This window comes from Gossypium raimondii, chromosome 7 (genome assembly GCF_025698545.1).
Source record: "Gossypium raimondii isolate GPD5lz chromosome 7, ASM2569854v1, whole genome shotgun sequence".
Taxonomy (NCBI): Eukaryota; Viridiplantae; Streptophyta; class Magnoliopsida; order Malvales; family Malvaceae; genus Gossypium; species Gossypium raimondii.
In genome coordinates, this window is record NC_068571.1 from 4,873,688 (window position 1) to 4,892,267 (window position 18,580).

An 18,580-nucleotide genomic window follows, 5' to 3' on the forward strand; every position below is an offset into this window, starting at 1 on the left:
TAATTAGTTATACTGTAACAAGATTTTAATTTGACATGTTTAATTTTTTAATTTTACTCAAATAATTTCACTCGATTTGAGTCGACTTGAATTTCATTTCACTCGACTTAATTCGAAAAATTTTTAAATTAAATTAGCATGATAAAGTAAGACTCGTCAACTCAAAATTTTTTCACTCGATTCAATCAAACGCTCACCCCTAAATCTACTCATGACCGGGTCACTCATCCAAGCCGAAAGGCCTGTCTAAAAAATGGGAGGGTTTAGACATAATACGAGGCCTAAAAATGGACTTAGATAAAATTTAAGGCCCATTTTCTATATGGGCCAAGCCGTGGACAAGTTTTTTGGCCCAAGCCAGCCTGCCCTGCCCAAAATATATTATGTTATAAAAATATTATATTAATTATATATGTTAAATAATAATTATTTATATTTCTATTTCTATAAATCACTAACCCAATAAAAATTACACCCATTACGCAAAACCTAAAAACAAATACCAACTAAATAACCCAACTCAAAATATAAAATTTAAATTTTTTTAATAAAATAAAATATTTATTATATTTATTTGTGTTTTTTAATATAATAAATCATTTATTATATTTATGGTAGTGTTTTTTTAATATAAATATTTTTAATGTGTTAGAAAACTTTTATTTTAGTGCATTTAGTGTATTATATTTTTTTTAAAAAAATATTTTTAAATAAAAACTAATTTAAAAAATTAAATATGGGCAAGCCGAGTTGAGCTTGGGTTTACCTTTCTTAAATTGAGTCAGGCTTTGGCAAAAAAACAGGCACACTTTCGGGTTAGGTCAGGCCCAGACTTGAAAAATTGATCTAGATATCTTGTATGGACCCGACCCAACCCATTAACACCTCTAATGATGAACATAGAATACATTTATTACAATATGATATTAATAATTAAAATAAAAAGGTATCACACTAATTAAATCTAAAACATAAAATAATTATAAATTTATGATTGAATTATTACCTTTTATTGGAATTTTTCCAATAATAACTATAAGGATGCAATTTTCATGAGTGTCATAAAATAATTATAAATTTATGATGGAATAAAAGTTGTGGTATCAATTTTTTAATAATATTAATAAAGCATATAGAAAAATCTCGATAAATGAATATTCGATAAATTAATAATCTCGTTAAATAATAATTTTTCGGTCCTAACTTGGGCCAAGGGATAAAATAATAATCTCGCTAAATACATAAGATAATAATTTTAGAAAAATCCTTAAGGGCCAAATAAAAATATAAAATAATTCATTTAATATATTGAAAATTTTATATACAATACAAAAACTAAAGTACTTTCTAGGCAACTCTTATTTTTTTTCAATTTTATTCTTTGCTAAAATATGCATTTATAGTTAACGCTTCTTTGCATGTGAATCAAATACAATTTCATTTTTAACTTTTGGAAGGGCATAAACAAAATCTGATATATTCTTCTCATGTTATATTAAATAATTCTTCAAGGTATCCACATTCCACAGCTAGAAAAGCCCTTTTGGAGAAACATATGGTAAAACATTATTGTCATCTGGATATTGCTCGTCATCAGTTGGCACATCCATTACTTCTTGAATAATTTCTTCATCCGTAAGTGACTCCTTCAAAGGTTCATTTTCACTTGGATAATTCAAAATCTGCTCAACATCTATGACATTTCTATAGTGTAAATCAGAAATTACTTCTTTTAATTTATGAATGCCTTCAACATCACCAATTTTTTGTTGGAGAGGCATATCCTTCTCGAACCGAATTTTGTAATGCCGGAAACAGTTTGCAATGGTTGTAGGCTTCACATCAATATTCCAAGAAGCACATCAATATTCCAAGCAACATTAATAAAATGGGTTGCATCCAATACATTAATCTTTTCAGGATTTATTTCTCATTTCTCATAACCTTCCAATATGCTAGAATAAAAGCGGTGCCGATAATAAATCTTAACTGCTCTTATAATTCCAGCAGCACATGGTTGAATTTTTTATGTTGAATTTAGAGGTAAAAAGAATAATTCAACGTTTCTCAAGCCTTCAATAACCTTGGGATGGGCTGGGCAATTGTCTACTATAAGCAACATTTCTACCTGTCATTTTAGCATCAAACCAGCGAATAAAATCTTGAAAAAGTAATCCAGTCATCCATGATTTTTTGTTGGCTTGATATTACTAGTAAGATTGTCAATATTCACATGTTTAAAGCATTTAGGATTAGCAAACTTACCAATAACCCAAAGAGGCACTTTATCTGAACCATCCCCATTGCAACAAACCACTATAGTAAGTCTTTCCTTGTCATTTTTTCGTCCTTCTAATTGCTTTGTAGCCAGTGAATGATCTGCTTGCAAACGATAAAATAAACCGATTATAGATATCCCTCCAATCAAAATTTTCCAATTTAGCTCTTCTTTGAGGTAAAACATCTTCAATAGTCTCTATAACAATTGAACCACTTTCACCAAATCTTCTATAAGACTTAATCTCATGTCTTGGCTTGAACCGTTCTAGCCAACCAATTGAGAAGTTAAATTCGAAATTTGCATCACCATACATTTTTTGCAGAAACTCTTTTGCTTTAGTTTGAATCATTTCTGCAATCATGTTTACTTTCTCTTGATATTGGAGAAACCACTCATACAATATCTTCTCTAACTCGAGATATTTGGCTGATTTGTCCCTTTTAGCATTGTTATTCTTTATCTCTTTTGACAAATATTCAGATGACCTTTTAAGAATATTTGATATTGTTGATTGGCTAACAGAGATATCAAATGTTTGTTGAACCCACTGTTGCAAATTTTTTTGACTTGAAGAAGGATGCTCATTTTTGTACTCACATGATGTTTTTCTCATCTCATTTGTCAATCACTACAGCAAAACAGGTTTTTAGTGGTTTTTTTTTGGCCCTATAGCGGCGCTTTGATAAGCACCACAAAAATCGCCGCTTTAGATTACGCCGCTAAAGAACATGATCTTTAAATATCAAATTCTATTTTCAACTCTACCAAATTAGTAATAAAAAGAAGCGATTTTCGATAATTCCATTTTCAAATTAAATATCATAAATTTCGTAAGCAGTTCATGAAGATGCAGAGGCCACATGATGTCAATAATTCCAAATGAGACAACGTAACAAGTTATGTACATATGTGTTACAGGGAAAGCACAATACCAAATTATTTGCATTATATATAATCTCAAGTTAGTAAGGTAATGAAAATAACAATAAAGTACATTTATGTCTTCAAACTGATCTTAAGTCACAACTTCAATTAAAAAAAAACATTTCACTAGGTATCCTATCAATGTGAGGATATCATAATGTCCATCTAACAGTTCCATAAGCTCCAACCCAGAACTGAAAAATATCTGTAATTCAGAATAGGAAGCATGATATTACACAATACATACATAGTAAATACATACTACAGCAGAGGATATACCGGAATGCTAGTGAATTGATAAGATCAGGGCACAGCTTAGACATGTGTCGAAACCGTCTTTTTGAAAACAAAAATTTAGTTGTCGACTTTAAAAATAAAATTGGAGTCGCCACCAATCCTTTATTAAGGTGTGATCGGCTTACCTTAAAAATTATTTTGGTCTACGAATTTTGAGAAAATGAGTCCGGGAGTCAGTTACGCACGAGGAAGGGTTAGCATTCTCGTAACGCCCAAAATCGGTACCAAATTGATCATTTAATGTCTTAGTGCCAAAGGTTAAAAAGATTTTAAAATCAACTCAAATGATGAAATTTGAAAAAGGATAATCAATTGTTCAAGTCATGTAAAGAAATCGAGTCCCAATACGTTAGAGTACAATTCCTCATAATCCCCGAACTTTGAATATCACTTTATTTTATGTGAAAATCTTCATTTTGAGAAAATAACATGCCACACCCAATACGTTAGGACACAACAAGTTAAGTTCTCAAAAATGATTTTTATACTCATGCATTTTGAATAAAGAATATCCTCGGTTATTTAAGATCATCAAAGAAAATCAGAACCCAATACGTTAGGGCTCAATTTCCCTCAAAAATCCCAAACTCCGAATATTGCTTTTATTCAAAAAAAAACTTTTGAATCAAGAAAATAACTTTGATGTATGGTTAAAACCAAACTATATTTTCAAAAGGGTATGTTAAAAAAATTAATGTACAATATGATACAAATACTTTAATTTAAAGCATATATGACTAAATATTTACAAATATATATATACAAGTACAATATACAAGTAAATTTGCAAATATGTGTACACATATATTTAACACGCATATACAAAGATACATATAAAAAGATGGAATGGAATATATCAATCAAAACTGATAAAAGAAATGCATGTATATGTATTTGAAAATCATGAAAATAAAAATATAAAAGTATGTATATGTATATATATTTACAAAATAAAAATGTATAAGTATGTATAAAATATAAAGCATGTGAAAGTTAAAATAAAAACTTATATAAAAAGAAATTTTTAAAATAAAATGTGTGAATGAAATATATGCATGCATGTATAAAGCTCAAAATATATATACGTTAAATATACATATACATGATATATAAAATATGCGAATATATGTATAGAAAATATAATAATAATAAATAATATAATAATAAAATGTCAAATAATATAAAAGAAATTAAAAAAACCAATTAAGGATCAAATTAAAAACTAAACAGAATTTAAGGGCCGCATTTAGCATTAGAAAACACGCGAATGGACCTAATCAAAGTGCGCACAACAAAAGAAGGACCCAAATTGAAATTAATCTGTTCTCTCAAAACGTTGCGCAGCATCACGGGCCAAATTGAAACATAAGCAAATCATGCAGCACGATCTAAAAGAAATAAGATGGGCTTGATTGAAACGCCTCACAAATTGGAGGGACCAATAGCGCAAATTTACCCTTTAAGGCCAGAACGTGCGGATCCTCCCCTCCGGGTCAGGTCACCACGCGGGTCTGGCCATCAATACGGCGCCGTTTTACCTCTGTTGTTTAAATTTTTTCCATAAAACCATTTGAAACAGAATGAAAGGGAAAAAATTAAAAAAACCCCAAATGCTCTGCTAGGGTTTTCATCCCCTAGCTCTTTATGCCGCCGATCAAGCCTAATGCCCATGCTCCGACTTTGACGGAGATGACACCGGTCTCGACGACTCCGGCGTCCAGGTAAGTTTTTCTTTCTTTTCTATGTTATTTTAGGTAAAACAAAATGAAAATAAAAGAAAATAAAAAGAAATAAAAAAAGAAATATAAACAAAAAGAAACGACGAAAACTACCAAAGTAAAAACCTTCGAAAAAAAGCAAATTTGATCTGTATTTCCCTCTATTTTTTGGTTTTTTACACTGAATCCCCCCACTTATACAGATTAAAAATCGGGCTTTTATAGCCGAAATAGAAAAGAAGAAAATCTAAAAATCAAAGATCAATCTATCCTGTTGTTTATCCGTAATTTGTTGCCCGATTTTTGCCCTTCTGTTTTGTGTTTGTTGCTGCAGGTACTTCTGGAGGCGTGTGCGCGACGTTTCCGGAGGTGTGCGAGGAGTGCGACTCTGAGTCTTGCGGAGGTGCGCAAAGAGGGCAGTAGTTGCGGCGGCTAAGGCTGTTAGGGTTTCTGAAATTTTGACTTTTTTTTGGGCTGGGGTCTGAAAATTGGTTGTTGGGCCTGTTATTTTTTCCTGTTTTGGTTTATTATGTGGGCCCGGGCATATTTGGGCTTGTATAGCTGCCCCTCTTTGCTCATTGTCGTGTAACGGGAATAGAGCAAAGACTAAAAGCCCAATTGTGCTCGGTCTTACTGAGCTTCGACTTTATCAGTGCTTTTCTTCTTCAGGTAGTGTCGTTCATTCCTACTGCATCTTCAGAGGAACCAGTGCTTCAATCCGCTGCAACGTCAAGGAGATAGGATTCGTACCTTGTGGCTTCTGAAAAGAACAAAATTTGCTATATTTAGTCTGCTCCACTGCAACTTCAGGGGGATAAAACTTATAGCTTCAACTTGTTATGTTACAACTTAAAGGTAATCGGATACGATCTGCTTTACTGCAATTTCAGAGAGATGAGATCTGTGATTTTAATCTACTCCATTGCAACTTCAAGGAGATAGGATTGGTTACTTCTGTCTGCTCCACTACTACTTCAGAGAGATAAGACTTGTATCTTCGATCTACTTCGCCACCAATATGGGAAGACAATATCTGCTATCATTGATCTACTTCATGCTAGTACATGAAGACAATATCTGTTTTCTTCGATCTATTTCGCCACCAGTATGGGAAGACAATATCTGCTATCTTCGATCTACTTCACGCCAATACATGAAGACAAGATCTGCTTTCTTCGATCTACTTCACGCTAATACATGAAGACAAGATCTGCTTTCTTCGATCTACTTCACGCCAATACATGAAGACAAAATCTGCTTTCTTCGATCTACTTCACGCCAATACATGAAGACAAGATCTGCTATCTTTGATCTACTTCACGCCAATACATGAAGACAAGATCTGCTTTCTTTGATCTACTTCACGCCAATACATGAAGACAAGATCTGCTTTCTTTGATCTACTTCACACCAATACATGAAGACAAGATTTGCTTTCTTCGATCTACTTCACGCTAATACATGAAGACAAGGTCTGCTTTCTTCGATCTACTTCACGCTAATACATGAAGACAAGATCTGCTATCTCTGATCTACTTCATGTCAATACATGAAGACAAGATCCATTTTCTTGGATCTACTTCACGCCAATACATGAAGGCAAGATCCGCTTTCTTTGATCTACTTCATGTCAATACATGAAGACAAGATCCATTATCTTCGATCTACTTCATATCAATACATGAAGACAAGATTTGTTTTCCCTGATCTACTTCATGTCAATACATGAAGACAAGATCCATTACCTCTGATCTACTTCATGTCAATACATGAAGACAAGATCCATTATTTTTGATCTACGTCATGTCAATACATGAAGACAAAATCTGTTTTCTCTGATCTACTTCATGTCAATACATGAATACAAGATACATTACCTCTAATCTACTTCATGTCAATACATGAAGACAAGATCTATTATCCTTGATCTACTCCATGTCAATACATGAAGACAAGATCTATTATCATTGATCCACTCCATGTCAATACATAAAGATAAGATCTATTTTCTCTGATCTACTTCATGTCAATACATGAAGACAAGATCTATTATCCTTGATCTACTCCATGTCAATACATGAAGACAAGATCTATTTTCTCTGATCTACTCCATGTCAATACATGAAGACAAGATCTATTATCCTTGATCTACTCCATGTCAATACATGAAGACAAGATCTGTTTTCTCTGATATACTTCATGTCAATACATGAAGACAAGATCTGCTGCTTTTCAACCTGCTCCACTGTTGCTCAGGATGATAAGGCTTTATAATTTCACCGATCTGTTCTCTGTGGAACATGACCTGTATAATTCACTTTATGAACCTAATTATGCCTAATGATTAGATGTCATGAACAGAATGAATCAAATGCTCCTAACTAGGCATGTATGAATGACATTTGAATGAATGCAGAATGTCGTTTTTCGAGAATGATCCCTCCTTATCACTTGGGTTATTATTACTCAAAGTTTATTAAAGTTTTATCGCTAATGTGCTATAGCGCCTTTTTGCTCGGCTGGCGTCTCCAAAGAAACACTTGACCAGATTGCCCCCCACTATAAACCTCCAAGTTTGATCCACTGGGATACAAAAATTTGTATCATCTTCCTCCCGTTGTAACCCAAGAGTAAAAAGTTTCGGCCTTTTCTCAATCCTCCACTATCACAATTCAAGGATGCAGAATATGAAGCTCTTTTTATCATTTTCACCATTTCTAGAGAGTCATACCAAATGCTCATGCGCTAATGAAGAATTTTCTTCTCCAAGAACAACATTTTATTATTATTCGGTGATCATTGCTTGCTTGTTCATTTAAGCTTTGTCACCAACACGACATCTTGCCATTTTTCAATCAATGTTTTAGACAATAAAATTCAAAGGGATAGTCTTAATTTAGACTCTTCCTTATTAGATTTCCAACCTTTGAACCTGGTGCGTTCTAAACAATAGTCTTGTTTGAGGTTCCTATATTATTTAGAAACTTCTAGAGTAATATGCAAAACTTTCATTGTGAAAATTTTATTAGTCCATTAATTATTATTTTATTGCAACATGCTTGCAAAAAGATCATGGATAATAAGAAAGTTGGTTCTGAGCATAGATCGAAATAAATAAATTATCAAAGATAATAAAGATGGATAACAAAGAAATTGATTTAGAAATGCGTATCTTGGAAATGAATGAAGTGTTCCTAGAATAAAAAAAATAGTATAAGGATTAGGTGCTTCAGATATGGCAGCTTGAACTTCTCTGTATAGACTTTCTGAAGACTATTCTGAGTTTAACATGTGTTTAGGAGATCTCCAGTACTTTATCGATGCCCCAAGATGTCGCCTACCCTTTCCTGTTGAGTCAGGTATAACAAGACCATGACATGCCCCATTCTGATCAGTATTTGAGCTGCTCTGATACTTTCAAGCGCCATTTTAATCAACATTTGAGCCGCCCTTTTTGGGTTTTCAACTCAAATCCCCTTTGGTCTAAGGCGCCCTTTGCGGGTTTTCACCTTAGCCTCTCCACTTTACTTTTCCGTTTTTCATTTTTCATTTTCACTTTTCATTTTTATTTCATCATTTTTTTACGACTCAAAGTGCCCTTTGCGGGTTTTTACCTTAGTTATCTCCTTCTTTAAGCGGAGTATTTCCTGACTGAATCTGAGTTTACAGGACTTTGCAGGTTTATCATCCATCTCGCTCAAAATCAAAGCTCCTTTGGAAAAAACCTTTTCTATAACATAGGGTTCTTCCTAATTTGGCATCCGTTTTCCTCCAATATATTTTTTGTAGAGGGAGGATCTTCTACAGCATTAGGTCACCATCGTGGAATTCTTTGGGACAAACATTTTGTTATAGGCTTGCATCATTCATTTCTTGGTACATCTGACCATGATGAATAGTTTCTAGCCTTTTTTTTCAATTATGTTCAACTAGTCGTATCGGGATTGGATCTTCATCCTACTTCAGCTCAGCTAAAACTCTAAGAGAAAGAAACTTTACTTCAATGAAAAAATCGTGATAAACTGAAAAGAGTGGCATTGCCCCGGTAGAGTTTTCACTGCACCATTCATGATATTCACCTTCAACATACTGTAAATTTCTGATATCGTGCTATTGTTCAGATTGCAATGACAGCGCTTAAACCGGGCACATCCTGGTATGACCATGCGAAGACATCTTTGAATGCTTGAAGTAACTCAACAATGTCTTGCTTTGTTTTTTTCCGGTCATGCATGTTCCCTCAAGGTCACAGTCTCTATTATCTCATTTGTTTCTCTTATTGCTTTACCATCCTCAACAAGTCAGGAGATAAGCTACAATTTATGACATCTTCAAAGTCATAAGATCCCTCTAAACACATGTCTCACTCAAAAGGTGATTTTGAGTCTGTAGCAGCGTCACTTGTATCATTGATATTTGGGGACTCATAGTGGGTACCAAGGAATATACAAAAGAATGTATGAATAATATGAATGAAAGAATGGTTTGGCAGAAAAAATCCAAAAGAATGAAAGATCATTTGCTCAAAGATGATCGCAATGATGTATTTTATTAAAATAATAATGTTCAGACATGAGCCTATTTCACAAAGAAATTCTTATTGCTTCTAGGCTAAAAGCAATAAGTGTGTTCTGAACATTACTCTAACAGACTCTAAATACTATAGGGTTTCTTTTGCACTCCAATTATTTAGAACACCTCAAAGGCGAATATCTAACAAGGACCCTTTTAATCGCGTCTTCTTATATGGCATCGATGTGAAAATCTCGCTACTTCTTCATACATTGCATTCCCTCCACTATCAATCATGATTGGGTAATGGCTTTTCTGCACTTGATGAGTCACCAAACTTGACAACTCCCATGTCGATGAGTCTTTCAACTAGTTTCTTGAAGGCAGTGCAATTCTCAATCGAGTGTCCCATAATTCCCGCATGATAGTCACATTGTGCGTTCGCATCATACCATTTGGGATACGGAGGTTGTAGAGGCTTCACAGGAAAAGGAGAAACAACACGTGCATCAAACAAATTCTGATACAGTTCCCTATACGGTATTAGGATTAGTGTAAACTGGGGCCTCTCAGTGTTTTGTCTTGTACCAGCTTCCTGTCTCGATGAACCTTGTTGGTTAATAGCCATCTTTCCTGGCTGATTTACTGTAACTGATTTAGAGTAACCTATGTTGTTCACCTCATTTTCTCTTCTTTTTTAGACTGACCTCTTGTTACTCTCCTCTGTATCAATTTTCCCGCTTCTTAAGGCATTTTCGATCATTTCACCATTCATAACTATGTCAAAAAAGCCTTTTGTAGCACTTCCAAACATATGCGTAATGAATGAAGATTTCAGCGTATTGACAAAAAGCATTGTTGTTTCTCTTTCTAATAGTAGTGGTTAAACTTGAACGGCCACTTCCCTCCACCTTTGTGCATATTACCTAAAGCTCTCGTTCGGCTTCTTTTCCATATCCTGAAGGGTGATTCTGTCAGGAACCATGTCTGTTACATGACTGTACTACTTCATGAACGCTTGTGCTAAATCCCTCCATGGACCAATCATGCTACGGCTTAGTTGATTGTACCATTTAGATGCTGCCCCTGCAAGGCTATCCTGGAAACAGTGTATCAAGAGCTGGTCATTGTTAACATATCCCGCCATTCGCCTGCAGAACATGGTGATATGAGCTTCTGGGTAGCTTGTCCCATTGTACTTTTCGAACTCAGGCATCTTAAACTTATGAAGGAGTACTAAATCTGGAACTAAACTCAGCTCCTTAGCGTCAATGCCTCGAGAACTTTCAGTGACCTCCATCGCCTTGAACTTCTCCTCGAGCCACTTGTACCTTTCCTCTAACTGTTTCGGTAACTCCTCCTTCATTCTTTCCTTCTCAGCCACTTCATCAAAGTCAGGAATGACAGAGTTAACAGGGTTATTTCCGGGATTAGAGCCCGGTCCAGCTTGGAAGTTCGAAACACCAGCCCGCAACTACTGCGACAAAATGGTGACAGTAGATTTGCGCGGGTATTCAGCTTGAGTTCGCATATGTGGAGGGGTGAAACCTGAAGGATAGAGAGGTTCATCATCATTTCCCTCTTCAACATTTGCCATGGGGCCCTTTCCTTTATCACTTCCCCCAGTTATCAGTTGGGTTAGCTTTGCCATCATATCATCTTGGGATTCTCGCATCTTCTCAGACATATCCTGTTGCATCTTGACTAACCGCTCCTGCATCTGTAGCTGAAGTCGGTCTTGCATCTCCTTCTGATACTGTTCGAGCTTTTCCAATCTCTGATCCATATCTTTTGTATTTGATTTAGTGCCGTATCGATGTTTGGTTGGTTGGTTGGTTTCCAGGTTAACTGAGCAGTGATTTTAATTAATTAGGATCATTTAAAGGTGTCTAATGCATATGATGTAATGAAATGCAAATGCATGGATTGAATGCAAAAAAGAGACGTTGATTCTGGTTCAATTCTTTACTAGAAAACTTCTCTAAAAAACAAATCTCTTTACACAAAGCGGATATATATACGGCCTCGCCCTCGTACTCCAAGCAAAGACATCGACCATTCGGATATTAAGATGCATCTCGCGAATTTGAGATCCTTTTTTGTTTGATCTAGGTTATAACTCCTTGCTCACTCACGTTCATTAGCTTCTTTAAAATATTGGGACCTTTTACAATTTGAATCCTCAAGTCACGTAAAAAAGTCGTATACTCCTCTTGTTAGGCTATTACCTTTCGTGTCACGTTTTCTTAGACTATAATCGGACAACCATATTATCTTCCACCTTATCAAGAAACCCATTTTCTGTGGCAAGTTCTCTATTAACAACCAAACGTGAATCAACACCTCTTTTTTATGATGAAATGCCATGCAGTCAAAAATGTCATGCAACCAAAACAAAACACACAAGTTAGTATCATGCATAAAATCACAATTCAATGTACACAGGAAATAATAAAAGCACCTATTCAGGACTCCTCTAGGGTTTGGTATAGCTCTACCTAGGACAAGTTCCTAAGGTTTACTATATGAGGGTTAGCTTCTAGAGTAAGGGTACCCGAACCAGCAGATTCCTCGATCCTCACCCATTATAGGCTCATATGAATTGAGTTCAGTTCAAGGGGATACATTTCCCTATGGCTGCACGGAGATGAAAATCTCACGAAGACATAGGTACGAATGTATCCCGGAAGCGGTCCACTACCCTGCACGGAGGTGAAAACCTCACGAAGGACTAGTTTCTCGCTCCCACTTAAAGGGGTAAAACGGACCATGTAATGCAAAATGCAAATATATATCAACCAGCTTGGTTCAACCATGGGAATGAACCACGATGAAAACCAAAAAAAATGAGAAAGGAAATCATGATTTAAAAAAACTTTTAATTTTCGACACAAAGACAAAATATAACCAAGTCATGGCTCGACTCTCTTAGTCCCCAGTGGAGTTGCCAAGCTGTCAAAACTGTCTTTTTGAAAATAAAAATTTAGTTATCGACTTTAAAAATAAAACTGGAGTCGCCACCGATCCTTTATTAAGGTGTGATCGGTTTATCTTAAAAATTATTTTGGTCTACGAATTTTGAGAAAATGAGTTTGGGAGTCAGTTGCGCCCGAGGAAGGGTTAGCACCCTCGTAACGCCCAAAATCGGTACCAAATTGATCATTTAATGTCTTAGTGTCGAAGGTTAAAAAGATTTTAAAATCAACTCAAATGATGAAATTTGAAAAAGGATAATCAATTGTTCAAGTCATGTAAAGAAATCGAGTCCCAATACGTTAGAGTACAATTCCTCATAATCCCCAAACTTTGAATATCACTTTATTTTATGTGAAAATCTTCATTTTGAGAAAATAACATGCCACACCCAATACGTTAGGACACAACAAGTTAAGTTCTCAAAAATGATTTTTATACTCATGCATTTTGAATAAAGAATATCCTCGGTTATTTAAGATCATCAAAGAAAATCAGAACCCAATACGTTAGGGCTCAATTTCCCTCAAAAATCCCAAACTCCGAATATTGCTTTTATTCAAAAAAAAACTTTTGAATCAAGAAAATAACTTTGATGTATGATTAAAACCAAACTATATTTTCAAAAAGGGTATGTTAAAAAAAATAATGTACAATATGATACAAATACTTTAATTTAAAGCATATATGACTAAATATTTACAAATATATATATACAAGTACAATATACAAGTAAATTTGCAAATATGTGTACACATATATTTAACACGCATATACAAAGATACACATAAAAGATGGAATGGAATATATCAATCAAAACTAATAAAAGAAATGCATGTATATGTATTTGAAAATCGTGAAAATAAAAATATAAAAGTATGTATATGTATATATATTTACAAAATAAAAAATGTATAAGTATGTATAAAATATAAAGCATGTGAAAGTTAAAATAAAAACTTATATAAAAAGAAATTTTTAAAATAAAAATGTGTGAATGAAATATATGCATGCATGTATAAAGCTCAAAATATATATACGTTAAATATGCATATACATGATATATAAAATATGCGAATATATGTATAGAAAATATAATAATAAATAATATAATAATAAAATGTCAAATAATATAAAAGAAATTAAAAAAACGATTAAGGATCAAATTGAAAACTAAACAGAATTTAAGGGCCGCATTTAGCATTAGAAAACACGCGAATGGACCTAATCAAAGTGCGCACAACAAAAGAAGGACCCAAATTGAAATTAATCTGTTCTCTCAAAACGTTGCGCAGCATCACGGGCCAAATTGAAACAGAAGCAAATCATGCAGCACGATCTAAAAGAAATAAGATGGGCTTGATTAAAACGCCTCACAAATTGGAGGGACTAATAGCACAAATTTACCCTTTAAGGCCAGAACGCGCGGATCCTCCCCTCCGGGTCGGGTCACCGCGTGGGTCTGGCCATCAATACGGCGCCGTTTTACCTCTGTTATTTAAAATTTTTTCCATAAAACCATTTGAAACAGAATGAAAGGGAAAAAATTAAAAAAAAAACCCCAAATGCTCTGCTAGGGTTTTCATCCCCTAGGTTTTTGCGCCGCCGATCAAGCCTAATGCCCATGCTCCGACTTCGACGGAGATGACACCGGTCTTGACGACTCCGGCGTCCAGGTAAGTTTTTCTTTCTTTTCTTTGTTATTTTAGGTAAAACAAAATGAAAATAAAAGAAAATAAAATGAAATAAAAAAAATATAAACAAAAAGAAACGACGAACACTACCAAAGTAAAAACCTTCGAAAAAAAAGCAAATTTGATCTGTATTTCCCTCTATTTTTTTTACACTGAATCCCCCCACTTTTATAGATTAAAAATCGGGCTTTTATAGCCGAAATAGAAAAGAAGAAAATCTAAAAATCAAAGATCAATCTATCCTATTGTTTATCCGTAATTTGTTACCCGATTTTTGCCCTTCTGTTTTGTGTTTGTTGTTTGCAGTATCTCTGGAGGCGTGTCTTGTGACGCTTACTGGAGGTGTCGAGGAGTGCGACTCAGTCTTGCGATGGTCTTAAAGAGGCGATGAGTTCTGCTGCTAAGGTCATTAGGGTTTCTGAAATTTTGATTTTTTTTGGGCTGGGGTCTGAAAATTGGTTGTTGGGCCTGTTATTTTTTCCTGTTTTAGTTTTTTATGTGGGCCCGGGCATATTTGGACTTGTATAACATGGATTGCTGAATTCGAAAAAGACGTCCGATTTTAGAATTTGAGTACCATTACTGAGAAACCTTCAAAGCCGGTTCGTACAAGAGACAAATCATATTCCAAGTAGTTCAGATTGCAGGAGAATATGGCAAACTTGCAGGAGAAGAACAATTACACACCTGAAAACCAACTGGAGGACTGGGACTTTCACCAACTTTAATGTCCTTGTACTGCAAACCGGATTCCGTAGTTACCATAGGTACCTTCATCAAACACAAAGTACAAAATCATTAGCTACCAATCATCATCTACGGAAATTAATCATTTGTTCACCGGTTAAATTACCCACTTATCATCATCACCAAGTTTTGTTCACTGTCTATTGATCTCTTTGTTACTAGGACTCTTTTATTTTCCCTAAATTACCATTTCCCACACTTGTCCAACACATTCAAACATAAGGCAAAACTTAAGAACCAAGTATATGTACATGCTGAACACATACTGGTATTCAAAACTCACATCAAATCAGGGTAACATAGTGTTATACTTTAATGTATAAGATGATCAAGCATGCCAACAAGAAGTTTCAAAACATCAACTGCAATGCCTAGATAAGGTCAACTTCATTGGATATTAAGCAAAGGTTAGGTTTCTTGATTAGTACATTACTAATGTCTTACAGATGCAATGCCTACTTGGCATATTACACAACATGAATACATGAGTGTCTCAAATTTTATATAAAATAACTTGAACATGATATGATATGGTAAAGAACCCAAACACGATAGGATACACGAAATGCTGTTAAATAAGTAAACGAGCAGCCTATGGATAGAGGAAAAATCACAGATAAGGGGGCTATGCAATCTCACCATACATTTTCAAGCTCCTTTTCACAGGCATCATCGCATAGTTTCAGCTTTTCTTCGGGTGGCAAGCCGGCACCATCGCCATTTGGCGAGTTCAACGAGATAATCAGAACTCCGAAAAGCAACCCCATCACATCCCTTCATGTAACTAAATTCGGTCCATTGCTGTATTTCATTGTCTTACAACTTGAAGCCTAACGATTATAGCTTGAGCCCTGATATTTAAGAAGGCCATATGATTGGCATACAGTTTCTTCTCAGATGCAAAACCTAACGCAGTTGCATCAAGTTCAAAATTCAAACAGTTGAACCACCCAAAAAATCTTTAAAAAATTATGTACGTATTCCAGCATATTATATATATGTATACACCGACACACACGTGCAGGATATACAATCCTCCAAAAAAATATATGAAAGAAAAATCCTTTTAAAAATAAATGAGTATATTGTATCAAACATAGACTCGTATCCGACTGGAAGACATGTAAAGTTGCAATTTGGGTTTTATATAATGAATTGATGTTAGACTGAAATATATTTTGAAAGAAGGATCAAATGAGAAAGGAGAAAAGGGGGACAAATAAACACAAAAGGGAACAAACCAATTAACAAGCTCTACATTAGCAGAATAAATAATCAATTAATCATTTGCATTAAAAGCTGAAAACAATGGAGTTAAGGGAGCACCTCTCTTTTATCATTCAAGATAATTGTACCAACACCTACACGGTGTGTTGTATTTTCAAGGATAGTGCCAGGGGTCTTAGGAATCCAGAACACGAGCATGAGGTAACTTGGCTTAGCATGGTGGTATCTGAACCCCTCCTATAATCAATTTAATGTGTTTCAAAACAACTTGACTGTCAAAACACTATAATTATCAACAAGAAGATATACCAAGGGTTACATAATATTGTCAACAATATCAAACTTCACTATCAAAGTGAAGATAAAACATATATTCAAAGTTTTGCTCTACAATTTAGGACTAGGCAATGGAATATTATTAGCATAGACTACCTTCACTGTAGTTTCAACTAGACATATGAGTCCAATAGGCAATTTAATCCAAACTCCCTTTTTACCCTGCACAGTAAACTCCAAATGTAATGGATATAAACCAAAATGGTAAAACATGAAAGTTATAGCCCTTAAATCAATTTTCAAGAAGATGATGAATAACTTGATTATGCAACTAAGAATCCTAACAATTAAAGTAAAGACTTGGTCATTTTATTCACATCACAATCACCAGAAAACACCAATTGATCACTTAGATAACTAATTTAGCATAAATCAAATTTCCTCATTGTTATTTCACAAAGATCCCCCCACATACAGAATAAGACTTTGGCACTGGATGAACACTCATCATTAGAAGTCATCATACTCATCTTTGCCAATAACATAGACGCTGACATCTCCAAGCACCGTGTAAACAATGTAAACAGACCTGATAAAAGAACAGTTTTCTTCATTTATTTAAATTGATATCTCAGGATGGCTTTAATTAAGGTTTAGGAAACAGATCCATCCACAATCAACAAAGGCAGGAAACCTATGGCCTTGATGAATTAACTCATGGAATTAACTTAATTTCAGGGTAGAAAAAAATAAAAACATGACAGAAGCAAAAAGGTTATGCTACTGCTGTATTTTGAATTAGAAGTGTTAGAGTAGTTACTAAAATAGTTAAAACTGTTATAGTCAAGAACGGTTGTTAGCTATTAGTCGACTGTTAGTCTGTTAACGTCAGTTACGTTAGTTACGTTATGCATTTTTCTATAAATGCATGGTTTCTGCATGCATTGAATAAGATGAAGAGAAGATTATTTTTTTCTCTTTGTGTTTTGTTTTTTGTTCAATAGTTTAACATGGTATCAGAGGTGAATCGATTCCTGGTGTTTTTCGCTTGAATATTGCTGATCATAAGCAGTATGGCTTCCGGTTCTGTTGATGGCGTTGTCGATAGTAGGTTCTTTTCTACAACAAGATTAGCGTTTTTCTTGATGATAGCAACTACTTGCTATGGCGACAGCAGGTACTCTTGGCAGTCAAAGCACATAGGCTTCAACGCTTCTTAGATGAGCATCAAGATCCTCCCAATCAGTTTCTTTCTGATGGCAGTGGTGATCGTTGTGAGAATCCGGAGTTTGCGCACTTTAAGCAACAGGACAGTGCTCTTGCGTCATGGTTACTATCTTCTATCAGTCCATCTGTTCTCCCTCACCTTATTGGCATGGATACAAGTGCAAAGATCTAGAAGGCTGTTGTCAGCTGTATGGCAGTAAAACAACTTCCAAGTTGATGTTTTATCGGCGGACGTTGCACTCCCAGCGCAAGGGTGAGCTGAGCATTAAAGAATTCTTGGTCAAGATAAAAGGATGTTGCGATCATCTTGCTAGCTGTGGTGAGATTATTAGTGAGCATGAACACATCACTGCAATATTAAATGGTATTTCTCCCGACTATGAATCTGTTGTTACTATTGTTACGTCAAGCCAGGTGCCTTACACAGTTCAAGGAGTTACATCTATGCTTCTGGATGCTGAAGCTCGGCAACAGCTTGTGAGTACTGAAGTCTCGAGTTCTGCTAACATGGTGTCTCATCAATCGTCTAATTCTACAGGTTCAAATGGTTCGGTTCCTGTCTATAAACCTACGTCTACAGTTCGAGGGCAAATGTCAGGGCGTGGGCGAGGCCGTTCTTCTCATTCAAAGATTCAATGTCAGTTGTGTGGGAAGCCTGGTCATCTTGTTGACCGTTGTTATCATAGGTTTGACTCGTCCTACAA

At 34.9% G+C, this 18,580-nt stretch overlaps 1 pseudogene; it reads right to left on the minus strand.

Moving 5' to 3' along the window:
• Positions 1–1,930: 1,930 nt before the first annotated feature.
• On the minus strand, positions 1,931–2,900 carry LOC105764891 (CENP-B homolog protein 2-like; annotated as a pseudogene).
• Between the last annotated feature and the right edge of the window lie 15,680 nt (positions 2,901–18,580).